The sequence below is a fragment of the Eufriesea mexicana genome, unplaced genomic scaffold, assembly GCF_001483705.2.
Source record: "Eufriesea mexicana isolate 0111107269 unplaced genomic scaffold, ASM148370v2 scaffold54, whole genome shotgun sequence".
NCBI classification, from domain to species: Eukaryota; Metazoa; Arthropoda; class Insecta; order Hymenoptera; family Apidae; genus Eufriesea; species Eufriesea mexicana.
Window position 1 is genome coordinate 455,715 of NW_016908236.1, and position 6,116 is coordinate 461,830.

Below are 6,116 nucleotides of genomic sequence, written 5' to 3' on the forward strand. Positions count from 1 at the left end.
CGAAAGGCTGAGAATTGTAAAAATGGCGCGGCAAAAAGGCAACCTCGACAGCCGCGCATTTAAGTGCGAGTTGAAGCATAAACCACGAATAAATTAAACGTTCATACGTACTTAGAATTATCGTTATGCTAATTGAACTTCGGAATTATTAAAAATGAGAAACGATCACGAGAAAAGCGCGTTGACTACGCTGAAAATTTGAAATATGGCCCTAGCTGCCGAATCGCAAAATTAAAATCAAAGGAAATTACGGAGACACGATTTAACGCGTACACTCGGAGCGAAAGAAGACGATAATTAATCTCTAATGAAGTGACTCATTTTCGCGACATTTCGCTTATTAAGATATTTCGCCACATGGCCGGGGACGGCGGCCATTTCGTTGCATAACCTAAAACTGCGAGCCTACGAGGGAATACTAAAATTCCCGCGAAATGGAAATATTTCGACGAGAAATCGCTCGTTTTTTAATCTTCCTATCTTAATTATTCTTTTTAAATGTCCCGAAGTTTGCTTATTTAAATTCGTCATGGTTAATGGCCAACAGAATTTCAGCAGCGACAGACGCCGCATTGTTTCCTCACGTGGAAGCGCTTATGTAATGCATAATATCGTAATTACGATACATTGTCGACAATGGGTCCCGATAAGATACATTAAACTAATATACCCCCACCACTGACCAGACCCGTTGTACTAATCGCTTATCTATGTATCGTTAATTCGGTGTGCACGAGATTGCGCGCGCGCGCGCCTATGCAAATTTCTGTGCACGAATTGCATTAGCGTTTGGGAATTACATGGCTCACCATGGAAAATAGGCAGACCGTGATTTTTCTATTTTTAAAGACGCAAAAATGCAAACCACGTCGAGTAAATACGAATTTTTCAATCAAACTTGGGAAAGTTTGGAAAAGTTTGGGAGAGGTTGGGGAAGGTTGAGAGACGCTTTTGCTCGGAGAAATCGGGCGTGAAGAGAGTTCGGAGAAAATCGAAAGAGTATGTAATAAAACGTGGTTCCGAGTACGTAGATAATTTCGTACGATCAGCTTGTAACAAGAGCGTGTTGCTCTTTTATCGCACGAAATATTGTATCCGGCGGCGATAAGAATAAAAGGGATCGATAGCCAACCCACCCACGAATGGAACAAATCGAACAATGTATTCATTGAGAAGGAACGCGGGGCAATCTGGAGTGCCCCCTGTGTCGCGAGATACTCCGGTTATTCAACGTTCCAACCATGTGAATTCTTTTATATCGGAATTAAATTCGTAATTCGAGTTTCACACTCGAGTAATATTTAATACTAACTGTTGCAAGATTGGTGGGAAAAAACAATTAATTAAAATTGCCGCGATTATTAAAAGTAATGAATAATTTAATTTGCAATTTAAAATTCGCCTTATTTTTATGCTTGGTTCGTAATGGGTTGAAAGAAAAATCGCGCAGCGAAGGGATTCAAACGATAACGGATTGAATGCATAAGTTTTAGTTAAAAATTTCAAAATGGTTCACTAGAAGAGGTGATAAGTTCGATGTTTTTCTTAAAAAATTTTTTAAAATTTTTTAAAGTCCGCGAAGCTTTTAAAAAATCGTACACGAGATACCTCGTGTACGATAATTTTTAACAAGTTCCTAACTCGACCATCCTAATGATAAAACGTATTTACACGCGTTTTAGCTTGGCTTAGCGAACTAGGTGTTCTTATATCAAAGGAATTACTTAGAAATTCGATGTTTAATTCTTCGATAATTTTTTCTCGGAAATATAAAAATTCCAGAACCGCATGGTACCCTAAAAAATTTTACACAATGCGTTTTAAATTCCTGAGAACTCGTGCATCGATTATTCCAAGTAAATAACCGCATTCGCGAGATTCCCAGTTCTGCCACTTTCTTTTTTATGTTTCGAGAATAAATAATCCGAGCAAACTGAGTATGTAGACGAATAACGTCACGACGTAATTGATAATTGAATAGTACTCTGAAAAAGAAGCATACGTTAATAAAAGTTTGGGAACCTCTATTCCACTGTATTCTACATATTTCTGCCAAGAACCACAGCTTCCCGATTTCGGTCATTTAAGACAGAGCTTCATAAACTGCGAATTTTCTGCGACAAAACAGCATCGCGAAAATTTTCTTCAACGAAAGGACGTCGCGAAAAATTTTATTTTGATGAAAGGATATTGTAAAAAATTTTTCTCGGCAAAAAAGGTCGCGAAAAAATTTGTCTTGGCAAAAAGGAGTCGCGGAAAATATTCTTCGATAGAAGGAAGTCGCAAAAAATTTTTTCTCGGCAAAAAGGAGTTGCGGAAAATATTCTTCGATAAAAAGAAGTCGCGAAAAATTTATTCTCGACAAAAGGAAGTCGCGAAAAATTTTTCTCAGCAAAAAGGAGTCGCGGAAAATTATCTTCGATGAAAAGGGGCCGCGAAAAATTTTATTTCGGTAAAAGGATATCGCAGAAAGTTTTTCTCAGCAAAAGGAAATCGCGAAAAATTTATTCTCGGCAAAAAGAAGTCGCGGAAAATATTCTTCGACGAAAAGGGGTCGCGAAAAATTTTTTTCAACAGAAAGAAGTCGGGACCAATTTTCTCCAGCGAACGGTGGTCACAAACGAAAAGGTTTAAGAACCCCTGATCCAGAAGAACTCGCGATTCGAGTGCCACGCTGTTTTGTTCAAGCGCAAATCCTTCCTACCGCCATTTCTCTGCGATGCGCATTAGCATTTTAAATTCAATCGGTACATTGACGCCCTTGAACAATAATGGCCTCCCCCGCCGGCCCCCTTTTTTCCCTCGTCCAACCTCTCGCTCTTTCACCGTGACAACTTGCAAATCCAGTTATATCATCTCTCGACTTTGTAATCAGCTGTGTGTAAAAAGGTGACTCGCGGCCTCTCTAGACGCTGGCGCGCATGCGCGCGCACACGCATCCCTTGCCAATAAATCAGCCGCGCGCCAGAGCTTTTATCCCGAGTCCACGGTTTCCCTTGACCGCGGTAAATTCAATTAAGACGCGCACTGTCGCGCGTACACGACGTTCGATGGAGATTTTGGAATAAACAGATAGTCCAGACATCCTTTCTTTTGATGCTTAAGAATCGCTAATTTATCCCCGCTTCTACCTATCTCGTAACGTGCAAGGATAACATTTGAAGAAATAATAAATCACGATCAAAAATGCTTATTATTGTACCTTGTTCTTGCCCCACTTTCTGTAAATCTTAATAATTTACAAATAGGACACTAAATATCGAAATCTCTTCCTTTTCCTTAGCTCATAAAACATACAGTGATTCTAAGAATATTTAAAACATTCACAAATGTGAGGTTATGTGACGCTAGCAACTACATTATAACACAAAATTGTGATACTAAACGTTGAAAGAACTAATTTCCCTTAAATTATCGAGAGAAAGTATATTTCAAATCACCTAATGAATAACCAATATATACAATGATATCGAGAACATCATCTAATTGTAGAACCCACAGGGGTTATTTTGGAGGTTAGAAAAAGATACAGGTCAAATAACTATAAGCAGCAAACTAGCATAAGAATTCTCAGGCCGAATACAAGTCAGTCTAGCGGAATTTCAGTCGATAACTTGCCCACAACTGGAATAATCCTAAAGAATGGGGAATATGAGAAAATCAATGCAAATGGCGACCGCGCGTGCAAGCGGAATTAAATTTAAAAGCAGCGGGGCCAGAGGGAAAGAACTACTCGATGAAAGCAAGATAAACAGGCGACTGAAGCCGAAGATACTCGTCTAGTTGCAATATTTGACGACCTTCGGCGTTATGGGAATGTGCACGCTATCTGACACACGTACAGATCCTGTACGGGCGAGTTTCGAAGCCGGCGACGACCTAAGAATTAAATGTCAGTAAGGTCACGGTCGCGAAGGAGCGAGGAATCTCCGTCGACCTATCGGCGATAATTACTCGAAATCGTAGCGATAATACACGACGAGGATTCGTTGGAAACGCGCCTTTCTGCGAGTGAACGCCTCGAGTCCTTTCCAACGAGTCCAGCATCTCCGACTCCGAAAACAACGTGGGCGTTTGATTTCGAAAGTCACGCGCAAAGCAAAAATCCTCGTATTTTATCTCTTGTTTAATTTTCAATTCGACCTTTTCCAAAATTAAAAATTCCCGGGATAACGCGATCATATAAATTCCTATCAAAGTGCAAAATTCAAATTTTTTCCTTGGTTAAATGTTAAGCCTATTAGAATTACGAATATTTTTGCAATTATATTTGTTGCAATAAACCGTAGGCTTGCAACAATGGTGGAAGGTATGTTGCATGTCAATGGCGATTATTGGGTCGCCGGGACCTTCCCTATTGGGCGGCCATACTTCTGGTTTTAGTTTATAAAGACCCTCCATTTTGTAGAAACTCTCAGTCTTAAACGCGGCACAGGGCATTATTGTAACTCACAAGGACACGCACATTCTTTCATATCTGTATATTTGTGTCTCTCGTTGATAATAAACTTTATATATTTCGTTGCTATAGAACTGTATACGGATAGTCCCCTACGCATTTGAACAAACGCTGCAATTTCTTTAAAGAAATTACAAGAATATTTTGAATAATTCGCGCGAAATCCGGCGAAGATGAAAATGAAAAACGCATAACGCAGGGCAAAAAGTTGCACGGCTATTACGCTGTCCAACCTTGTGGCTAATTATCACGCCCAGCAGATTGCACCTTGGGAAGATGGCTCGTTTGCATGGTGAATGCAAAGATAAGATTAATGTTGTATAATGGTTATCAGCCGCAGAGGAAGTTTACAAATGAAAGTAAACATTTAAGATTCGTGACTTAGCGGACGCGAATCTGCATAAGTATTCGGCTCGAATTGATCGGAAATCTGCTGCCTGCGATATTACCAATCGGTTCTTTCGGTTGCATTTAAATTTAGATTTGCATTTCAATTAAATATATTTTGCAACGACAGATATTTGTCACAACATGTATACTTTGTTTGCCGCTTCAATATTATATAACAAATTGTTTATGTAAGAGTGTGTCTGTACTTGCTCGTAAATTTATCCCGCGAGTCCCGCGATGTTTGCAAATATTTTTGTAAAATGTAACAACGATGTAAACGAACCGCCGGCAATGAATCATTTCGCTCTTTAACCGGGAATCATCGATTATTTATCGATACGCGAATGTAAATTGAAAAATTCGAGTGAAAATATGTTTTTGGAATGGATTTATTCTCACCCGGGCACGAACCGTAGAATCAATAGACTATACCATAAATTGGTTTCGAATTTATTCGATGTTCGATTTAATATTAAATTTCAGATCAGATAAAAAAAAAAAAATATCGTATTCGAAAATGTTCGTCGAATGAAAAATAAAAAAAAAAATAAAAAAAAAGGAAAAATAAAAATGGATAAATAATTTGATTAAACAACTATTAAGTTCACGAGATTTGTTTTTTCACGGATAAATATGTTCACTTATGAGCATACATTTCGAGTAAACACTAAGTTGTTCATAATAAACGCACTCCCCATTTAAGCCGCCGTAATATGAGGTTTTATGATTACGGTTATTTGTGATCCTACTTAACTCCACTTTACATGCCAATATAAACATTATACTTTCATTCGCATACACGCGAAAGAGATGTTCGAACGATCGAGAAACCTAGAAGATTCTTTGATACGACCCTGCGCGGCTCGTTGCGAATATACGCAAAAAAAGTGCGATTAAAAAAGAATAAAAGATGAAAAGATAGGACGAAAAGATTGTGCGCTTCGAATGTTTAGTTTCGAGCAAGGTATTGTGCAATCAGGAGCATTGGTACCGTGTGAGGATGCTATATAGTCTTTACTAGATTCGTGACAATGTTGCCAATGTTCTGTTTTGCTATATTTAAGATTCCCCACTACACCAGATGTTCTCCGTGACACTAATCATGCATTATTACGAGTGCATCCTCAGGTGTCATGAGCCTATGCCAGTCGAGAAATTCTCGAAACGGATCCATGGTATCGTGACAAATCGCAGGAACGACACACTTCACGTTTTATTGCACCGACTATAGTCGCGAGTTTCGATATACGAACAATTTCGCTGCACC

General features: G+C 38.9%; 1 protein-coding gene across 2 annotated transcripts in view; it reads right to left on the reverse strand.

Annotated features, from left to right (window-relative positions):
- Positions 1-6,116, reverse strand: part of Atf3 (Activating transcription factor 3) — a 42,498-nt gene that overhangs the window by 35,390 nt on the left and 992 nt on the right. The gene's annotated exons all lie outside the window — the stretch shown is intronic.